Source organism: Ornithodoros turicata, chromosome 3, assembly GCF_037126465.1.
Source record: "Ornithodoros turicata isolate Travis chromosome 3, ASM3712646v1, whole genome shotgun sequence".
NCBI lineage: Eukaryota > Metazoa > Arthropoda > Arachnida > Ixodida > Argasidae > Ornithodoros > Ornithodoros turicata.
In genome coordinates this window covers 19665735-19689150 of record NC_088203.1, presented here as the reverse complement: position 1 = coordinate 19689150, position 23416 = coordinate 19665735, and the positions used below count along the sequence as shown (strand labels likewise).

General features: G+C 46.4%; 1 protein-coding gene across 1 annotated transcript in view; it reads right to left on the bottom strand.

The window, feature by feature from the left end:
* Positions 1-23416, bottom strand: part of LOC135388262 (plexin-B-like) — a 394287-nt gene that overhangs the window by 127353 nt on the left and 243518 nt on the right. The window contains exon 4 of the mRNA XM_064617693.1: positions 21703-21756. The gene's annotated coding sequence lies outside the window, so the exon portion shown is untranslated. The remainder of the gene's footprint in view (positions 1-21702; positions 21757-23416) is intronic.

The following is a 23416-nucleotide window of genomic DNA, read 5'->3' as shown; positions in this document are numbered from 1 at the left end:
TCGTGAGGACGATAGTATCTCACTTTCTTATCGCGCTAGGTAGTGTTGATAGTGTAAGCTCAATAAATTTGGTCAAACCACAGGAAGATAGGGGTTGTGCAATATCACCGCTTTGCGTTTCGGTGAGAATGTTTAAAAGGACGGTCGCATCTGTTCCAGTCGCTTTTGAAACTATGGTGTCATTGCGTTCCTCGTTGGTTCCTCACCACGGTGTCGAAAACCCCACACGATATAGTGGCGGAGTTTGACTGCTGTTCGATGGAATTCGATTCACAGACGCCGGAATTCGCTCTCTCGAAAAGGGCAAAAACTTCGCTCCCTACAGTAGGGCAGGCGAGAGTGGGGGTGCGGGGGGGTGTGTGTGGGGGGGGGGGGGAGGTCAGCCGGGGATGGAGTCCCGGTGCCCGAGCCTCTTCAGGGAGTACTCCCGACTCAAGGCACGACGGTTCGTAGCACCAGCAGATGTGAGGAAGGTGCCCGCGGGCAGGACTCATCTCCGGAGCCCGTAATTTTTCGCCGGCTCTGCCTGCACCAGCAATCAGAGCACGGCCTTGAGAAAAGGGAAGCCGCGGCGGTGCAGGCACCTGGACGGCGTCTTGCTCTTGGCGAAGCCCTCTCACTCCTTCTGTTAGGGAGCGACGTCGGACTGATCTTGTTGTTGTTGGAGCCTCCGCAGCTACAGAAGCAGCGTTCATCTTTAAAATTTGAATATACGAAAATTGAACTTTCTTTTTTCGGACGAAGTAGATTGTCGTCGACGTCGAACATGGTGGTATCTGTTTCATAGATGAGTTTCTGGATGCAACCGTCTCTTTTAACTTATCGTACGCAACACAAAGGTATTCTCACGGGAACTCTCCTGAATGGTTGGTCGCAGCGGCGATTAGTTCATTTTTATCGGTCTTTTGCACAGTGCTATTCGAACGATCCTACACTCTCCTATCCTAATTAACCTACCGTCTTGAGCTGTAGTCGTGGCCATGCTCACAGCTGTGAGTTCAACAACGGCTAGCTGCCTCCAACATCACCACCACGACCATTTATTATCGCCTGCACGGGGAGCTGCCGGGTGGCTGGTAGAGCCACGTTTAAAAGAAATTAAATTTCTAACATAAAATCCGAATAGAAAAAGAACCTTCAAGACGACTTCGCTTTGCCTCGTCTACCATATATGCTTTTCGTCCTCCTGACAAAAGACAAAATTCATCTGTCATTCATTCGTTGAGCTTCCATTTATAAAGACAACGCTGGTAGCTTCTCGCTTCATCAATAATCGTACACACAACATTTTCCTAACGTCACATCTCTTCAAAAGCCTTTATTTATCCGAGGTATTCCACGAGCAAGAGACAGCGACCACATAATGCGCTTCTTTGACGTTAGGGGGTCGTGGTCGATGCGGAAGAGTAAATAACCCCCGGAGGGGAGGATCCTTTTGGAGTGTTCAATGCGTTCGCGCTTCAAGAAGCTCAAGTTCAGCGAACCGAGGCTTGTTCATGTGCATTTATAAGGCTCAGTATGCGGCAAGGCAGAGGTGGAGGGGACGCTGAAGGTTTTGCCAAGAGCCACAGTGCGCTGGAAGGTACACGGCAGATTGTATTGTTTCGCTTGGTTCAAATTGCGTACTTGAGGAAGCAAAATTCTGCGTGTGGTCTATCTTTTGGTGTTGGTAAAACATTGAGACACAGTTTACTGCGTAAGTATCCTGAAGGCACAGAATCATTTTGTAGACGTACTTACTCGAAGCTTACAACGAGTCTTGTTTGGTGTCTGTTCTCGAAACGGGATTTTGACACACGTTTCGATGAAGTTTCAGCGGCGTATTCCGCGATGCTTGTTTCGATTACGTTGCAATGTAATCTATGAGGAGGAACTTGTATGTGTCACGGTGGGGTGCTGCAACAATGACGTCATAAAGGTGCTAAACTTTACCAGACAACATTTCAGAGGCACGCAGACCTGATGCAGGCTCCCTTAAGATTTCTGGCCAGACGTGCTAGGGTAAAAGCAGAAAATCGCTAGTGGAGTTTCGGTACGACGGTGTCGACGTAGCCGCACGCAGCGTTTCTCTATCTGCAGCCCAGGATGGTCGAAATAACCTTTTTAATAAATTTAGGGATTTTGTTAATTTTACTTTTGAGTTTCTAATCTGAACATGACACAATGTGGGACAGCATAGGAAAGCCCCTTCACGCGTGTCTTGTTTCTTATCAAATTCCTTATATTAATAAAGTTATCTGATGCTGATGGTGATCACGATAGAGAAAAAAAAGGGGGAAAGGGGGATGTGAACTGCGACAAAATCGGGCTGGGTACCCCAGTACAGTCAACACTGGGTTGGTCAAAGAGTTAGAATTATATCGACATCATGCTACTCCATAGGATACTTTTATTGCTTGTTGTGCTTTAGCGTTAAGGTTGTTAAAACCCGTTTTTACCCGCGATTTGTATCCGCGTCACTCAGTGTAAACCCCGAAACGCCCCGAAAACGAACTTGCCTGAGTGCTAGCAACACTGGTATTGGAGAACGGTAAGCACTGTGCATTCAGCACAGCTGTTCAGACGTGTCTTTGGCATCATCTGTCCATTTGCAACGCAAACTGCTCTCTGTCTTCTTTTTGCCCGAATATCTGCATTTCCACTCTCAAATAAAACCTGATTTTTGTTCCCCCAGTTTCGACAAGCATAAAACACGAAAACACAGGGTCCAACTGCACTCTACATAACGCTCTTCGTAAACAAAAACCGACGTCACGCTGAAAAGCTCGAAATATGAGGGCGTACGTGACTCAGAAACTTCTTTAAAAAATCGAACCATCAACCTCCCTCTCTTACATCCTCGTAATTTTAGCCTGCAGGGAAAGGCACGTGGAGCCAACCCTTTGAACCCGTCTCTGCGCCGCTGTCCCTGATGGGAGCGCCAAAGTTCCTTCCCTTCTCCTCTATCCCCGGCCTTTCATATCAACCCTCGACTTTCGTGCCGTTAGTCCACCGCTCCTAAATAGGTCCCGTTGAATGCGAAATTCGATACGCCGGGGCGCCACTAGTGCATCACATATATCCAGCTTAAGTACGCAGGGAAAACAACGGTTCGCTTTCAGAGGGGACAAACCCTTTGAAGACGGGGTCCAATGACGTGGGAGGGAGGCTGTGTTTTGGAACATGCGTGGCAAATTTGGTGATTATTAATTCGGTAGACTTTGTCATTGAGTTATGTTGGTCCTTTGGTTGCGCAAATTAAACGCAGAGCGACGGATCGTTGCTCCAACCATGTCGACTGTGTTCTTCGTATTTTTGTAGCTCCGCGTTAGCGCCGCGAAGCAACTGTGGTTATGCGCGGCGTACAGACATGGGCAGATAGAGAGAGGACAGCAGGAATGAGTGGGTGCAGAGGGGTGAGTATACGTCCTGGGCCGACTTCAGGGGGGAACTGTGCCGAAATTCGTCAGCCGGAAAACCCAAGGAAAACCTGAGACGGCACAGCTGCTGAGATTCGAATCCGCGTCACCGCCCACTCTCGGCGTGGAAAGTGATCATGTACTAACCACCATGCCAGGGGAGCTGGTGTTGATATGACAACTGACACGGCCTATAATATCGCCAGATATGATATGACCTGGTGCGATTGCGGAGCGCTGTCTAGGCACCAGCGCAGTGCAATGTGCTTTTTTATTTAGTTATCAATTTATCTATAGATATATAGATACTGTCGGCCACCAATGTGTAATATGGGACTGAGAATTAGAAAAGAAATGAATGAATGAATTACTAGAACACTACAAGTCCAAAAACACAAAATGGTGCATGTGTCACAATGCGTTGAAAAGTGCCTCGGCTCTTGGAGAGTGGGAGAAAAAAAAAATCAGACAACGCTCCTCCACTCCCCTATTGTTTCGACGGAAACAGCGGTTTTAAATATGTCTGCTCCCAATGATTGTTCTATTAAATGCGTCTGAGTATGTCATGCAACATAATATACTGTCGGCGTGATTTATGTGAGGAGTTCTTCGACGCACTGGGTGTGCACATTTATCCTTAGAAACTTTTATGAAGTTAAAGTTTTGGAGAAAGTGACTTTGTTCGGGATAACTTTGAGATTGACCCTGCCCCGACCAACTAAAAAGATATCGAGCTTCCATTACCATCGTACACATTAGTCTCTTTTGTACATGTTTAAATGAGTTGCTTGTGCCACCGCAGTAGATAAAATTATTTTCACACTTTCGGACGACCGTCACGTCCACTGTAGTAACAATGTTTGGCTCCGCGTGCGGAAACTTTGGGAGAAATATTTATACCTGGAGAAATTCATTTCCTTCTGAATGCTCCGTGTAAAAAAGAAAAACAAAAACAAAATAAAAGGTTAGTCATGTATCGTACACTCTTAAAACATAACTTTACCACATAGCCCGCTGAAAGCCAACCACTGCACAGAACTGCGCAGAACCATTGCACCTTTATCACTCCTGATTTGTAAAAAGCGCGGCGCATGCGCCTTTTTGTTTCAATCAACATGAGTACATAAGTGTCACACAAAGGCGTACGCCTTCCGCTTTCCACAAATCAATAGAGAGAACAATGTTCTTCTGGATAACGCCAGGAGCGCGTCCTACGCGGCGATGTTCCGCTTTAAAGGGGCACTAAAATGCAAAAACACACTTGCTCTCAAGTGAAAGTCCGTGTTTCAATTAGTATAATGCACGCACAATTAGTTCTCACAGCGCTACCGTTTAGAAGAAGAACGCTATGGAGACAGTGGTCGTCTTTGGCAGCAACGAATGGGATCCCCATGAGGCAAAGATTGGCGGAATCCAATGAGACCGCAGGAGAGGTGCGCGCATACCTATCGTGGCCGTGTGGATTTGGAACGGGTTCGATCGTAGTGTTCCGTATATGCGCGACGTGATGCGCACTGTGGTATTTTTCAATACCGATTCACTGAATTGTAGCCCACAACAGTCCTCGCGAATATTCCACTAACAACATTTATCTTCACGTCCTTCGGACAGCGACGCCAGTCCGCTTCGCAACGCGCACTATGTTTTTCACCGGGACTGTTCCACGACGTTGCACGCGCGTGCACGCGCGGCATGGACTAAAAACACCGATGCACGAGGTGAAACGACGTTCATTGCTTAGCGCCGAAGCAAGAAAGAGTCCGGTATAATTTCGATTGTACCTCCGTAATGGGATAAAAGTTTTGAATTATGATAAGAATACGAAATTAACATAGCGTATAACGTAATTTGAAGTGAACTTGTTTTTGCATTTTAGTACCCCTTTAAGAGTGCGCCTCTCAGACATTGGAAATGACGTTTAATTACATCGCATAAGACTACATATTAACGGATCCCGTTTAAATTCCAGCGAGAATATCCCAAACTGAAATCCGCACGCTCTCATTAGTTCCACACGCCTTTCGCGCAACACAGAGAGAACACCTCATTTCGGCTTGACAGCATAATTACACATCGCACAAGATCCAGTAAAAACACGCTACAAACTTTACGCGGGCTACGGCTCGTGGAACACAGTACCAGAACCTCGACGCAATGCCTCCCCCAAAAAGGCCACGCCCAACATCGAACCGTTAGCCAATCGAAATTCGTACAACGTCTCAAAAACTTTCGCTAAACCCCACCCGCTTACAGCAACATATCTCACACTCGACCGTGCTATGAGTGGGTGTGTCTCAAGCAACGTCTGATTCCTTCGCACCAACTAATTAAAACTTTCCCGTTACGCGTCTCAACCAGAAGAACCAAGCTGCGCAGAATTGCGTGAGGTGCGTTGTTCCGGTGATGGGATAATAATCCACCTCCGATCGCGTCAGTTGAATGTCTAAAGAAACACGCCTCTCTAACAGGGGGGAGGGTAGCCTTGCCTGTTTCGATAACAGCAGGTCTTTCTTGATGCGGCATTCGAAGCGTGTGAATCTCTCTTGCTCTTCACATAAACAAAGTATTACAGAAAGAAGTACTATAAACAAAAAATATTAGAAAGAAAAGGCTTTGGAATGCACAGGAAGTTTTGTTGGGAATGGGCTATGCGAGAAGTTTTTCATGCCATTGCGTTCAAGCTTCAGACTGTAAGTGCTCTGCACTCTGAGAACAGGACTTCACCGCATAGCACGCTGTGCGCCAACCACTGAGCCAAGTGAAACAGTCGTCGCTTCTGATGTGGAGCGATAGTAGGGCTTCTTTGTGGAAATTGACGTACATCGAAACTGCCACAAAAAAGCCCGCGCCTCCCGTATTCAACAATTTGGGGAAGGAGAACAATATTCTGCATGCTGTCTTTTTTTTATTTTAACTGTGACAATCGTAACATGACATTAGCAACCTCACTACATAATAATCCTTCCCGTCATTAATCACGTTTATAACAAAGCAATTCATTAGCCCAATTTCACCACACCTCACCGACTTAACCTTTCCCTTACCAACTTCACCAACTATACCAACATAACCGCAACGTAGCGAAACGAGCATTAATCATTCTCGGGCATTACATTCCGCAAGCTGTCCTTCCAAAGCAGTCAGCGTTCAAACCAATTACTCTCGGCAGACGGCGCAACACGACGCGTGAATTCCATTCACGATCAGAACAGCAAGCTGAGCCAAGCCAAGCCAAGCCATGCCCAGCCTTATGCCCATTGCCGTGCGCGAATGCCAAGGCGTTCTGCACGATATTGCTCCAGTACGAACGGAATGTTGTCGCGAACTTTTTTGTTTTCTCGGCGCTGATTTATTGGCCAGAAGTCCCACGGTGTGCTTCCATACGCGCAACCGTATACGTATAACAATAAGAACATCCATGTAGAAGCAATCTTTGTCGTCCGTCTCTGTTTCCCGTCGCGTCTTTTGCTCCTGGGCCCCTTGATATATGCAGGTATATTGGGCGGTCTCTGCAGTGGCAATATAAGCGTGTTAGGACTGGCCTAGCGTGAATGATCGGACACGCCGCGCGACAGTCGTTTATAGGTATGGGGAATGCGTGGTGGATGTGTATGTATGTCTCGGGTGTCTATGTACGATTGCAGTTGTCCCGGTTATTGAAATTGAGTGGACGCACTGCGCCCCGCTGTGGACGATTTGTTTTTCCTCTCGCACTTTTGTTACCCTTCTTTTTGCGGTGCTCTTGTTTCTCGCGACAATAGCCACGCAGCTAGGTAATATTCCGAATGGATAGGTACCAATATTGGAGACGTGTTTCACAACTGGACGAACAGCACTACCTGGTGGCCACTTATTAATGCAGCTCCGTTCGCATAATTAGGATTGCGCTCATTCTTGTGCGTAGCGAGTGGACACGCGATATTACAACGAAATACACATGGATATCAATGGGGGAGAGAAATAGGCCAGTAGAAACCAACTAGGAACTCGGTTAGTGGGTGCAGGTCTAGCATGTATGTGTTTAGAAATGTACAGTTTACTCAGCAGAAAACATTGCTAACCATTTTGAATCAAGACCATGACTCTTATCCGGCCGTATCTTTGCACCTGTAGCATCTATTCAGTCACCACGAATGAGCAGCGGATTCCGTTGCCGCCATTCCATATGTCACGGTGTTTCTTTTGACAAAGTGTTATGTGAGTATGGAGGAAAAAAGAAGCTGAAGCCCTTTGGCTGCGCAAGTTTACAACTCGCCATTGCCATGCCAGCACTGGACAGCTGTTGCGGCCTAACTGCCGCAGTGGCAAAGCAGTGGCAGTGACAAGGCAGTTCGTCAGCAGTGGCAAAGTTCTAGTAGCTCACCATGAGTTCTTCCAATCCCAGACGCAACCATCGCTACTTTGGTGCAACGTCGCCACCCCTGAACCACGTACGAACCGCAGATAGCCGTCACTCACCTTAAAGTTATTTCCATCATTCCCAATGCAACCTTTCGCTCCCTAAATGCGGTTATCAGAACGGGAATTTCTCTTTCACCCGTCTGCTTGTTTCGACGAGCAAAATTGCTCCGGCAATGCACTCCGCGCTATTTGTACATTCGCTATTCGTCTCGGTAGAGGAGACAACGAAAACAGCAAAAAATAGCTATGCATAAGGACAACGCAAAAACCTCCTCAAAAGGCACAAAAAAGAGAAGCAACCATCTTCACCCCTTTTTTCCTTCCTTCCCTCGCTCGAGAGAGCACTCTGCGACCATTACGTAACCGACAGCGGCGAGCTAAACGCATTTCCTCTGCGAGAACCGCGGTGTTTTCAATTAGGTCCTCCCGTGACGCGCTGTAAAGCGCGATGCAAGAATTTTTCAACAGTAGCTGGCAGGATATTTTTGTCAATAGACGAGGCGCCGTTGCACTTGTGCGTTCGCTCTGACAGTTGGAGGTTTGTCGGGAGGAAGGCCTGTCGGAAGAGAGGGCGGCTCTTTTCATATTCAAATCGCTTGTCGCTCCCGCGCTGACAATGCATGAAAGGCGATGGATGAGGCAGTAATTTGAATTCGTGTACAGGTGCGCCGCGTATGAGTTTTGTGCGCGCTTCCTCTCGCCTCGTGCTCGTGTGTGATGTTGCTGGGTGAGGAGGAAAGAAGGATGAAATGTGCAAATGTATCCAGAGAATAGGAAGACGGCGATGAGAATGTGACAACAGTATGGATAAAGTTTGAAATTGTTAGTTCTGTGATTTACAGCTTTCGTACTAGGTAGAGTGCATTCTTTTTGTTATGCGTTTTGTTGCGTTCTATTATGTCTATTAGGTAGTATGGGCAAAGTACCAGGAAAAGTATTTCGAATAAAGTATTAAAGGGGTTCAGCCACTTTCATAGATGTGGTTCATTACATCATGGATGCATTGTACTGCGCGCCGGAATAATAATTATTATTCTGTGTGTCGTACTTAGTGAGATACAAGCCCTCGAACACACTCCCGAGCAAAGCGGAGACGTCACAGAGCTCGGCGTTGCGTCCATCCCTATTGGCTGTCCTAGGCACGTGACTTCTCGTGCCCACAAGCTGCCCACTGGCTGCCCACGAGCTGCCTCACTAGCGGCTGGGAGGGCTGTGATGTCAGAGCCGCGTGAGTTTCGGTATTCGCGGTGCCCATTTTCTCCGCTTCTCTTAACCTCATCGCTTTGAAACTTTCAATGCAGGTTCATATCGACGCAAAGAACCGTCTTTTACGTTTATCTAGTTTAACCTAGGATGACCTGTCGTAACCCCTTTAAGTACTTGCGAAAGTGTGTACTTTACATACGGTAAAGAATCCTGCCGGCGCTGAATACTTAAGTCAGTTCAAGGTAGAGAGAAATGTACTCGAAGTACCTATTTAAGTACGGTGAGATACAACGTGCTGTTTTCATGCCACGTCTTTTAGCTGTTTACGGAGACTAATATGCACATACATACATACATTCACATGCGTTGAGACAGGCTTGCGAACTGGCTAAAATATGCCGAGGTGCAGTGCTCTGAACACCACAATGGACACTGCGGTAGCAGGCCGGGTGCGCTGCTGGCTGTCACGCAACGTGCTAGCAAGGCTCACAGAAGGATACTTCAAGTAAAGTAGAAATTCTTATTAAGCAGAATTAGTTGAAGTAAAGTAAAGCTACCCCCAAAAGCAATTTACGTTTTTTTTTATCCCGTGTTAGCGCCGCGAAGCAACTGTGGCTCTGAGCGCCGTACAGATGTGGACAGATGGAGAGAGGACAGCAGGAAGGAGTGGGGACAGGGGGTTAGTATGCGTCCAGGGCCGACTTCAAGGGGAACTGTGCCGACATTCGTCTGGAAAGTATTCCTAAAACCCAGGGAAGTATAAGTATCTGTACCAATTGTTAAATGTATCACACCTGATGAAGGACGGACTCCGCCCAAAAGGTTGTTTTTTTAGAAAAATTAATTATTTGAATGTTTCAATATCTTTAAATACTTGTCTTATTCATTTGCGAGTGCTAGACTTTTTCCCATTTTTGCCTGTTAGTTTCCTCCCAAACAAGGAAGATGAAATACCCAGCGAACCAATGAGGAATCAGGACGAGAGCCGCCGATATTTTAAACAGAGACACCAATAACGAGAACAACAGTGTCTCTTCGGAATATTGGCGGTGCTGTTCCTGAGGCCCAAATCCCTTTCCGTACGTGGCAGAAGGCCGCGCAAAGAAGTAACGCCAAGCTCTCCCGCCCCCAAACACAACAGCCAGACTGTTGAGTTGAAATCCCCCAACCTTAATTATTCTGCGATTAACACGCCTTAAATTGACACGGTGACACCCGGAGGAAAACATTTCGCGATGTCACTCCCATAACGACTCCGTGCACTTCGTCCTGTCAACATCGAACGTTTCGTGTTTCTTTTCGCGTTTAGTCGAAATGTGCGCCGTTCCGTTTGTTATACGAGCATCAAAAAGGATAATCAACAGACTAAAGCACCTCGCTTCCCTGTAAAACTCAAACGTATTTCCTTTTTTTTTCTTCCTTTTCTCGATTGCTGGGTAATGAAGGCGGAACACACACACAAAAAGTGAGACTGAAAAGCAGAATTTAAAGTACTTCCCTTTGTGTACGTGTAGAAGGCAGCAAAATATAGGTTACGTATAGACGCGAACATCACCCGTAACGTAATTGCTGGCATTAGCGAGCTCGGAACTATCCGTTCTCCGTTGGGAAGTGTTGGACGGATGCAGATTTGCATTTTAAGGAACAAAGGAAAAGAAGAAGGGAAGTTTTCTGGTGATGATGGCGATGTGCTTTGGGTTGATGATGCAGACGCTGGAATGCGTTGTCTGAGAAGACGCTGGTCGATCAGAACGTTTAGTAAAGAAAAGGGATTGCAAACAGACGCCTAAAAGCATGCACGCGTACTGGCGAAAAAAGGTGAAGTTTGATGAATGCCTTGCCTTGAAAAGATGGTGCTTGAAAAGATCGCCCCTTCACACCTACGAGTGTGGCCTCTTCGTAACAAATATACTTGGAACTGGCGAATAGTAATTTTAAAACCCAAGCGAGTATGAAGCGAGTAGTAACATACTCGGGGCTAATGTGAAGCGGAGAGCAATATTCCAATTCATTTTATTCAAATACAAAGCGAATAGTTATGGAATCTAAGCGAATACGAGGCGAATACCTACATAAGCGATCCGAACAGACATAGCGACATATACGGATATGTATTGTATCTGCGTCATATGGGAATGCGGATCTTCGTATGAAGCAGCATTTACTTTCTTTTATCTCCTCTCTTCCGAAGCCGAATGCGTAAACGCGAAAATGGACATTTTCGCGCATTCGGCTTCGGAACTACTCCACTATAACCGGTTCGCAAGGGACACTGCCTAGATTCGAAATTCAAATACAGAATTCCGCATCTGATTCGGAACTCGAATCCAATCCATAATTATTGGCTTCGGTATTCAAAAGGTTAGTCGCACATTCCTAAAATATTTCATTCCAAAAACGAAAAGATGGTGAAATGATGGCGTTATCAGCCTCGATTCAAGTAGACGAGGCATAGGGCTGTTGCAGCCAAGTTTGCACAGCGCCATTTCGGGCACAAGCTGCCATGGGTCCCATAGTAGATAGTTTGGATTGTACATGATGTTTCAAGCGGTATGGCCCAAGGAAAGCTACAGAACCTATAGGATACCTACACAGAAAAAGCGGCGCATCGTGCCATATGCCAACAAGTCGAGACCATGTATTTGGAAGTGCCGCCGTCGTGTGTTAACCCCGACCTATACTACTATACTAGAGACCTGGACATCCGCAAAGCTCCCAGCACCGGGGTAGTAGTTCATGCATTCGCCGCTTCGCTATGGGTTCGCTATGGGCTTCGCTATGGGCCTGTGTAGCAGACGAACGACGATGGCAATGATGATAGTCGTGTACATGGCGTTTCCTCTCCCCAATAATGCTATGATGCGCTTGCAGCGGCCACCAGCGTAACTAGCCCATGACCCAGCTCTCCCATAGGCGATTGCCACTTATCCAGGTATATAGTATAGTGTAGGTCGTGGTGTTAACTACCGCGCGTTGCATATTTTGGGGCTCTGACGTTGCTGCACGCTCGCGCGACCCGGCTCGGAGAAAACAGGTCTATACACCTTTGCGGCATCATTACAGGGCCACGAAGAGGCATACGACTCCCATTTTCAGTCAGTCTGGAGAAGGACTAATATTATTCTGAATGACGTGTATAGGCTACAATCTGAAAACAGAACGCGTAACACGATCCAGACCAACCATCATCCCGAATGACATCGTTGTTTCCCGCGATTTGTTGAAAACAGGAGGCGTACGCATTTTGCAACACTTACGATAGCTGTCACAAAAAGGCGTGCGTCCAGCGCGGTCCACAAACCAGTCGTGACAACGGTATCATTACGTGCAATGCTTTATCTACAGTGTTGTTATGCTCTGCCCTTAGTGTGTATCCTACCACGTCTTCTCTTCAAACCGCTCCGAAATCCTCTCCCATTACCCATTATATTCCACCGTGCTGCTTCATAGTCCGGGATAAACACACCTCTGTAGGCTAGATGAGAACGAATACATCTCAAATATTACGGATTAGTGCAGCTCCATTTTCTGAGCAGACGACGAGAACAAAAACCAGTCACCGAAAACGAAAGAACGCAGCGTAAAACCCCAATCTTTTTCCATAAGACCAATATTCTCACCGTAATAAAAGCGTGACCCTCCCCGTCGCGAAGAACCGCCCCCCCGCCCCCCCAAGTAGCAGACGAGAGAATCCAGACAAACTACGCGAATTAGCAGACGACAGTGGCAGCCATTTTGTGTCAGTCGTTCAGATATAAACGTGTGCGCGCACAATGGATGGGGGTGAAGAATAACTGCCTCCCATTCTCAAGCAATCGTTCCTCCTGTGCGGGTGACCCTCTATCCCGCACGGAATGAATGAGCCTCGCAATTGGTGTCCACTATTTGGATGACCTGGCTGGAAGCAATTTCGACCGCCCGCCATGTTGACTGTGATCGGCATGGCTTGGCTGAGAGCGTGGAGATGATAATGTATACGAAAGGGCAGCATATGGCTCGAATGATTCATCCGCTAAGCAGCCGGGGACGGGCTCTGTGTGTGGATGTTGATGTTAATGAGAAAGACACGTCGGAAGATGATTGCGAAGTGTTCAGTGAATGGGAGAGATATAGAAGGCAGAGTCAGGGAAAGTGAGTATATGTCTGATGACTATAGGGGAGCACAAAAGCGTGAGTGTTAATTAGACCTTACTAATGATGTAAGACGGGAAGTGGTAGTGATAACTGTGAGGGAGAAGGTGAAAAGTGTCGTCAAGTTCATTGTCAGTACGTTTGCGTTGTAATACGATTAACGTCAGAGCACTTTATGTCGGATGGGTTGGTTATGAAAAATCAACTTGGGTAACGGTAACAGTCCCATCGATATACAGTTAGCTCTCGTTAATATGACCGTTGACGTTGTCGTACTAGCAAGAAACGCACCCTCCGGACAAACCGCTACGCGGAACAAAAGCTTACGTAGTTATGACGATTTATTTTCTGAAAAAGTCCGTCACCAGTGTCTACTTGGAGCAGTTATCAGTAATCCAGTTTTGTAAACAGACGATAGCGCCATCAATTCCTAACTCGTTATAAATGTCCTTCTATTGCTCAAAGAATAACAGTGTAACCTCTACTGCTTTGCTTGCTCCCCTTCCCAGTGGCGTTTGGGGGCCCGCTCAGCTCAACACCATGCACCCCATCCAGGATTCTTTGGCGCGATTTTTGGCGGTTCGAAAGCGAGGTCTACAACATAAGGGTTCATACCAAACCTTGTCGGATTATTTTAGCACGTGTCGCCCTCTGCCTGAGATACGTGGTAGCCTCTGCCTTGAGCTAGTCTGTGTGTCCAATGCAGCGGTCATAATAATGAGAGGATAGTACATGTGTGTTGCCCTACTCGTGACAGAAGTCTCGGTCATTGTTGCATAAGCTAATCGTCATACTAACGATGTTGATTTAGTTTGCGGCGAAACGGTTCCCCCCAAAAAACGGTCATCAAGGTAGTATGTCAGATTAAGCGGGGTCATACTATCGAGGGCTCACTGTAGTATTCCATGATTGATATGGGCCATTGTTAGATATGTACTGTGTACGTCATTTTACTTTTCATTCTTTTTTGGGCCTTATAATAGACAATTGTAGTACAACCTTGATAGCGTCAACGAGAGGAATCGTACCTACAGGAACCAATTGCTGCACCTGTGACTTAGTCTTATCACTTTATTGGATTCTGTAAATACGCTACTTCGAAGGTCACATTACCAATATATACAGGATGTCCCAGAAAACGTGTCATTGAATTATAATAAAAAAAACTACGCCACCTAGAATCATGCGGTCAACAGCATTTGTTCTTATTAGGTTTTTGCCACCTCCTAACGTGAATGTCATGTACTCCAAGTTTAATTATGTAAATATTTGCTAACTGAACTCGGAAATTTGCCAAGTTAAGGTCACTTTTTTACCCCACCAATATGAAGAGCAAGCCGAATTCACTCAAATTCATGATAATTCACAGTGATATTCACGAGCTATCCCAACGAGAAAAATAGGCGAATATACAAAGCCTCAGTGATGGGCAAAGTACCTCAAAATTATACTTAAAGTAAAGTACCAAGTACCTGGCATCATTAGTACTTCAAGTACAGTACAAAGTACCCAATTCAAAGTGTACTTCAAGTAAAGTACAAAATACCAGGCAAAGTACTTCAAGTACTGATCAAGTACATTGCCAATTTAGTTTGTATCACTTTGCATTTTACTATTTAGCATCTGTGACTTGTGTTTTTTTTGCAGAAGTTTAGCGAGTATTCTTGACAAATGCTTTGGAGCCATAAAGTCTTAGGTTAAGTGCTAACCCGTGAACATAAACTTAATCAGAGGTCATAATGTGCAGTCACATGTAGGAAGGTAATCAGCAGCTGTGCTGTGATTATGCAAAATAGTATTACACCCTGACTGATCCAGGATCACCTGCCTAGTGTGGTGTTCTGGTATACTAATCTTCTGCTATAGCAGACTAGGAAATTTCAAGAAGAAAAAGGTACAAGGCAACAGAAATTACATGTTTCTGGGAATTTCTTGCTGCTTTTTGTTTAGAAAAAGAATATGATGAAAGTAAAAAAGATGAAGCACAGTATAAGCCTTCATTTTTATACAACTGTAATCTGCTGCAATGACCAATTAAAAAAAACGTAAAATGTAAAAATTAAAGCCGGTGTGTCTTGCAGAGTGTTCATCATGTAATGCAATCACACATATAATGTGATATATAATGCATAAATGCTTATTAATTGCGAATGAAGGAGACATTATAAAAAAGCATAGAACTCTGCATTGCGAGAACTGAAATGACAATGGACCAAGTCATTGTGCTGCTGGTTGCGATGTCATAATGTGTGTGTGTCTTTGTATTCCATTCGTTTTACATAATAATAGATGTGCTTCAACAAATGTGCTATTTAAAAACACAAAAATCCTTTTTGGTAAAATGCACCGCATCCCACTAAAAGCGCTGAAGTGACGGCACGAAGACGAAAACTCAGAGATAGCCCTATCTGTGTGTTTTCGTGTTCTTGTTGTCATTTTAGCGCTTTTAGTAGGGTGTATTTTTGATACTCTTTTGTGACTTTTTGCCTGGAGTCCAAGTTTGGGTACTTGAGTACTTGATGGGAAAGTACTCGGAAAAAAGTACTTGAAGTACAGTACAAAGTACACGATTTAAGATGTACTTAAAGTAAAGTACAAGTACCCAGAAATGTACTTAAAGTACTACTTGAGTACTTGGTACTTCAAGTACTGCCCATCACTGCAAAGCCTCATAGGCGACAAAGGCCACAAAGGCGACATACAAAGCCTCATATTGGGAGTCGCTGGGGAGGTGTGTTAGCTTAGCTAATTTGGTAAAGCCCTGGACAGGCAATCCCGAAGAAGTGGGTTCGAGTCCTACAGCTTGCTAACCTTTTCAGTGACTTCCATCTTTCATCGTCAAATACCCGTTTTCTCAGCAAAACAGACCAACTATATTTTCCTTTTCCCTATGTATATGAACACTACTCAGAAGCTGAACACGAAAACAATGCCGCGTTTGAAGAAGGATAGGAAGGATCTTATTCATGCTTGCTTATTTCTGCTTGCTCTCGCTCAGCTCTTGCGTCCCTGGGACAGCCCCCGCAATCAAAGACAAGCAATCTCCCTTCTGGTTGTCTTCCTGAACCAGACTGGACTCAGTAATGAAATGTGAACAATGAATTCCATTCACAAACTATAAGACATCTGACGGTGACTGTGTTTTTTTTTCTCCTTCTTTTTCTTTTGTTTCTGTGTTCTTGTATTTTTCGTTGTAATCTCGGAGTGTGCTGCGGTTACGCATCTCTGGCAATGGAGCAGGTAGCGCCTTTAATGGCTGCTGAAAGTTCCAACCTTTACCCTTTTTTTTTTCTTCTTCTTCTTCTTCCTAATATATATATAATCTAATACATAACATTGCGTCCTTGGAGTCCTGGAAGCTACAATAGCTTTCTCCTTGTCCACCTCCAGTACACAAAGACGACCTTGAAAGTATTTCAATAACTAGTTTTTTACCCTATATATCCTACTAACTCCTGACCGAGTACTCTCAACACAATCCAGGCAATGGAGCTCCAATGCCGAAACCCCGGGGCTACCTAACGCCACCCCTATGCAACTAGGAAACAAAGTGTAATCCACGCAGATCTCACAAAGCCTGCACTCATCAGCCCGCATCCTCCTTGTCTATCAAAACCCATATTCCCTTCCCGTCTCCTTCTCGGTATTCGCCCTCCGACACCCAAGCAAGACGCCCCCAGGACAACTGTAATTCCACCAAATCCGCCCTTCTTCCCTCCCCCCGTCCCCCACATGACATTTCGACATCGTTTCGCGTTCACGGCACGACGACAGCAGGGCCACGCCGCGGCCAGCATCAAAACTAATTCCTAGCTTTTTCTTGCGCCCACGACAACAAATAAAGTCCCGCTCCCTCGACAACGCCAAGACTGCAGAATCCATTTCCAATCCGACGTTTCTCGGGCATTCGTTATGTGAAGGGAAAGCCATCATCACCCTGGGAGCGAGGCTATACATCGCCGCCCCACCCGCCCTTAGCGCCCCCTGTAGCGTTCAGTTCGCGTGTTATGCTTTTTTTTTTCTTCTTCTTGGGTTCGTTCAGGGGGGTCGCTTTCGCAAGCAGATCTTGTTAGATGCTTCGAAAGGAAGAAGATTTTCAGTTGGATGACTAACGGCTGCTAAAAGCGTGTGACGTCATTGTTGGAGGCCACGTGGGAAGAGCTGCTGTCGTGCATTGCGTGAGGCGTCGGCGCAAGAGGATAGAACTGCCTGCACGTGTTCGGAGCAACTCTCGAGTAGGTGGAAGTCAGGCAGGAGCAGGACCGCATGTCATTTAGAAAAATGCGCAAGGTCTGTGTTCTATAGCTGCACCCCGTCTGCGTCTGGTCGTGGTGGGTGGTGGAAGTGTTGTTATATGTGGAGCTGCTTGCCACTCAATTTGCCGGTATGCTGCTTGGCGAGAGAATTGCGCGTCTTGGACAAACTTCGTAGCAAGCTGTGCCAACATTCATTTCAGAATGTCTGGCGGTAAGTGTAGGTTAAAAAAACACAGAGGCACTCATCTACTTCCTCAGCAACAGCCAATGGAATACATTCCTCTCCAGAACGTGTCCATACTGCTTACCATGAGTGTCACAAAAAGACACGCGCCTCCTCTGCAACAAATCAGGGGAGAGAATCATTCCATTTGCTGGGATAATGTTACGCGGTGAAATTCTGTTTTAAGATCGGTGCACCGTCCATGTCTTCCATTTAATAACAACGTCATAAACTACATGCACCTACGGCACACAGCAATTTTCCTTTGAAAGATGAAAGTCCTTTCTTCAGCAACAACCGTTTGACCGTAACGACTTTCATCCGAACGTACATTATAGGCCCTCTAAATAGCATCATCCATTAGCGTTTAAAAAAAGAAAAACACGCTGGACTCGATATAAGCCCATGTACGTATTTCGCCGTGAGAGACTGTTCTGGAGACGTACGCGTATGCCTGAGCCGTGGCAATCGACCCGAATAGACTTGTTTTGGAGGACGTTCAATACACGGCGCAACCGGAGGTGACCCGAAATGAACATGTGTGACGCAACGAAAATTTAATGGCTGTATAGAGCGCCGTATTGGGGGGCCCACACATGCATCAAAGCACCGTCGACTTCAATCATTGAACGAAATCAGTGTTTCTCTTCCGGGCAGCGTGCGGGCCGCCCGGGCGTGCTCTTACGTAAGAGAAGCTGCGACGAGGAGACTTTCTTTGTAAAGTTTTGGTATACACAGTAAGATTCTGGCGTTTTTTTTTTGTTTTTGTTAGTTTTTGCTAATTATTGCGTGAGGAGAGAGACTTATGTCGTAAGCGATCCTGAAGTTAAAATTGAGCGCGGCTATGAGTTACGCGCAGATGTTCGATGCCAAATTTTGGTGGGTCGTTTTTGAAAAAAGAAAAAAAGGAAAAGTGAATCCTACACGTACATCTAATTCTGAAATAATGACTAGGAAGTAAGCGAGCTGGTGAATATGATGCATAATGTAAAAACCCCGAGACTAGGGGTTGTGTCTGTTGTGTCTGCCCTTTCGTGTTCCCTATATAGTCTCGGGGTTTTTACATTATGCCTCTAATTCTGGTTTTGAATTGACATGATGCGTTAGCAGGCAGAACTTGCAGACATCACAAGGGTTTGCGACTGAGTTAGAGGAGGCAAGGAAACAAACACAAGTAAACACTTCCTTCTCGAATCCCATAGGTGTATCCCATAGGTAAACCTTATCGGTAAAAAACCCGAGACAGGGAATGAAGGACAAGGCTAGAATAGACTAGACAAGACTTCACTGTCTCGGTTTTTTCACCATTTGTGCTTGTCACTTGGTTTTTTCATTGGTCCTTTTATCACAAAGCAAGACCAGGAAAAAGGCAGGAAAAAAATCCTTATGATACTAAAATTTAGTTATTTATAAGTAATTTGCCGCTGATTTTACTGAAATGCCGTGGACGATTATTTCAAATATTCACTTGGCGGCACGTTCTTTTACTTCCGGTTTTCATGTTCGACAATGAACCCCGAGCACCTTGTATCATACCCCTTCCCCGTGTTTTAAATGAGGGCTATGTTGTGCATATAGCCCCTCCACGCAGGACTAAACGCTGCTCGATTGCACGATTGCGCCTGGAGTTCTCGTTGTTGCGCAAAACAATATCCGACGCATGCTGAAATGACTGTCTGTAAAGGGCCAATAAATGCGAAAATTTCATCTCGCGGAACGAAAGATGCCGTTACGTTGACACAAATACAAAAGGAACGGGACTTAGAGACGTTACGCCGTTTGTGATTACACATGCTAGTTCACAATACGGTACTGCGGACAGCGCGACCGTGGACGGCATGGCAAATCGCACCGTTTCCTCGCCGTTGTGAGGCAGTGACGGCCTCCGTGGCACGGCAAGAGGAAGTTGAGACTGTTCAAATTTTGTCGTCCCGTGACCTCGTCAACGCTGCATCGACCAATGGGCGCTGCGTATGGCGGCTGCCTATGGACCACGGTGTAAGACAATGATAAGAGGTGATGACACTCACACCAGCGGAGCGTCCAGATAATGTTCGCTTTCCAGGCCCCCTCGCCTGATCGCCATCTTTCGGCGCGCAGAAGGACTGACAGGACCGTCAAAGGTTACCTATGCCTTTCCCAGCGTTGCAAGCGAATGTCTGCTGCTCTTGGATTCGGCAGCTATGTGCACCGTGCAGCTATGTAGCTGTGCGCATGTGCGGCAGCTTGCGTACCGTCAGATGGCGATCAGGCGAGGGGGCCTGGAAAGGGAACATTATCTGGACGCCGCCTTCGCATGGCGAGACAAGAGAGTGTCATCACCTCTTATCTTTATCTTACACCGTGCTATGGACCATGGCGGGAAAAGAGACGGGGTGAACAACGGCGGCAAGGTACTGCAGCACGTCGCCTTGCCGTTGTCGTACGCCCTCTCCGTCGTTGCCGCATGTGTGAACTAGCCGTTATGTGAGCAGAAGAAACCGCAATGTACGTTTTCCCTCTTGCTCTCCTCTTCAAGAAGCCCTACAATGACGGGGAGGTCCTCGGACTGGTCTCCTCAAACGATATCCCGTGATGATTGGACAAATCGTTTGCGGAGACCAATGAGAGTCCGCTCCGCATTATCGACCTTCCTCTGAAGGAGAGGGAGAGTGAAACGTTCTCTCATACCCCTGTTGCACGTGCAGTCGCCAGTGAGCATTGAAACCAATGACCGTTGAATCAGGGGGTCCTATTCCGAGCCACTGTCGAGCGCCACCGACAGTGTCTATAGAGGAATATCGGTGGGAAGCGGTTACGACCAGCAAGAGCGACACCTGCACACCTGCAAGTGTTGGTATTCCCATGACGCCGTTACCAATAGCGCGCGTGGGGTGTTGACTGTCGTTCGGCTTGGCTGCAGAGTTGCGACATCTGGGAACGAGACGCCGCGCTCTCAGCCAATAACGCAGGCGCGCTCTCAGCCAAAGCGCTTCATACTACCTTACCGGTTCGCTGGATTTCTACCCGTCTATGAAATAATGTTGCAATTCATGACTGAGTACCGCAATTCATTCATGACGTTGTCGACGACCTACACGAATTAGGTAGGCACAAGGATTGGACAGCATTAGCCGCGATATCGAATTCCAGCGGAGGGGCTCTCAAGACAGTTGTCCAGTGGAGAAAAGTAAGTTTTAGGCAAATTATTGTGTATGGTGCTGAGCTCGTCACATAAGTTTCATGCTACTGCCTGGGTGAGCCGAAAAAGTTTCACGGGAGACGTTGTCATTTAATTCAACCGCATTGTGGCGCGATCTAACCACTGGTAACCTTACGAAGTGGGGTGAGCGATAATCTTCAAGCAGCAAGAGACACGGACAAGAACACGCACAACAAGACGATCTGCTTTACTAGCAACTGAGTAACAGATTGCAACAAATGCATTTCTTTTATGCTTGTAGAACATTGTAGATCACACGTGCGCATGATCAGCGCATGTACTTCGTGCGCATGATCTTCTGGGAATGACCACCATGGAGTAGGGTTAGTAAGGAGGAAGCGCAGAATAAGAATACAATTACTCTTCCAATTACAATCAATTGTTCTCAACAGAATGGAAGAGAACAAAAATCTCAATTCGCAAAATTGTTGAGACGCAGACGACACGCTTTGCACTCTAGTTGGCGATAGCAGCGCCGCCGCAGCTTTCGCCACTTACTCTGTCAGCCATCCCAAGGCGCAGTCCCCTCCCTCCGTTCCTGCACTACGCGTCTTCTAGTTCATTGTAGCAGCGGCATCACTTACAGGCCTCAAACACGAACGACGCAACGGGTGACTCCCGTTCCTTTGAGTTAGTGTCAAGGTAGCGACACCTTTCATTCCACGATGAGATTTCTTTCTTTTTTTTTTTTGCACTTTGGTATCCCTTAAAACATTTTGTACCCCGTCCGTCGATAACAGACCACCTTCGACTGTTCGCAAACTAATACGGAAACTATAGGATCATAATACTTGTGTAGCAATATATATTGACCGAAGACACGTAGCATCTGAGATTTTAAACGAATTGAACGCCATAAAGATAATATAGTATCGATAGGCTTACCTTAGAAGAACACACTCCCAGCACTTCTTCTTCAAGGTCAGGTCATGCCGGAAGCTGAATGGAAGAAAGAATAGAACGTCAGGAACAAACAACAGCGACAACGACAATAAAAGAAAAGTACGATGTGGACATTGGTTGCGTGCTGTGTTTAAAGTGGAACCATAGAAAGGTGGATCGAACTGGCCTGACAGAGACAGAGCAGAGGAGGTGCACCGAATAGGAATCAATAGCGGTTCAGGATTTCACCGCCAAGCGCCAGGAGCTCGGGGGCATATTGTACGTATGTAACGTAGCGGTAGACATGCACGTGCTTGAAAGATCTACGATATGAGCTCACGTGAAAGTCCTGTGTTGACATGTAAAGACTTACGACCTTCGACTTTCTGTCTGCGTGGTAGAAGGAGGTTCTATATGGTCTGTATGGTTAAGATTTATCGTTGCAAAGACTGAAGCAGGAGTTAACGAGACGTCGATGCATAGATGAAAGTCATAGGCCATGTCTCATCAAGGGAACTATTAGGCATGATTGATAGTGACAGGGTTTGTTTTTGTCGTGCAGTCAGGTGGATTAGTACAAGTTAGGCATTTTGTGTACTAAAAGTTGAAATGAACAATGTATGACTAATCGTGAACATTGTGTGCTTGTGGATCTGCTAGCACGCAAAAATAGAAAGAGGTGGAAAGGCGATCGACAACCTTTTATTCGCGTTCGCATTCATCTGGCATGGTGCACCAGTACATCAAGAGGTAATGATCTCTGCATCCTAGTACGCATGAAAGAAGGAAAAAGGTGGTTGAAAGCACGTGACAAAGCATCTGTTCATTTCGATAAGACGCAGATATAGTTCGGCGTAACTGTGCTGCGCGTCCACGCGCTGCACAGTTGCGTTACGCCGGGGGAAATCGCACCCTCTACACCTCTAGCGGCTAGCGCGGCCAGCGCCAATCAACGCGCTACGACGTCGGCCGCGCAGAATGGAATATGTTCTATTTTCCGCCGACCGCGCTCGAGCAGTCAAGCCAGCGCAGTCGCAGTCATCGCGACTTTGCGCACGCGCCACTGCCGCAGGCCACTGCTGACGCGCGTCTGACTATAAACGCATATTTCCCGGGTGGCTTGATGTGGCATGTCTGACTTTTGCAGTCGCTGACTGCGATGCCAAAAGCGTCGGACTATATCTGCGCCTATAGCAGAAATAGGGCGGCATTTTCAGAAGTGCCACCACGGTAAGGTGAAAGAGATGAAGCGCCGTAAAGAGCTCGCTATTGCCGGCAACGTCACGACTAACCCTCTAGGGGAACGTGCGTCCTGGGCCGACTTCTAAGCGAACTGTCTGACAGCGTCTGAGGGAAAACCCAGGAAAACCTCAGACAGCACAACCGGCACCGGGATTCGAACCCGGGTACCTCCCAGCCTCAACGTAACATGTACAGCACGCTAACCGGTGAGCCACGCAAGCTGATGAAGCAACGTGGACCTCACGTGTAGTTGTTGTGGTATATTATTTCAGAGCGATCCAATGAGACCGTTCTACGTGCATGACGGGAAAGGGAAAAGTTGAGGGGCTGCGCGAAAGGCTGACCTACTTCCAAAGCGTATTCGTACAAAACTAAGATTTCACAAACTATTTTATTTTATTATTGCCGATTGTATTAAGCATTCCTATTATTAACATTTATATTCTGCAACATGTTTTTTTTTTTACATATTGTT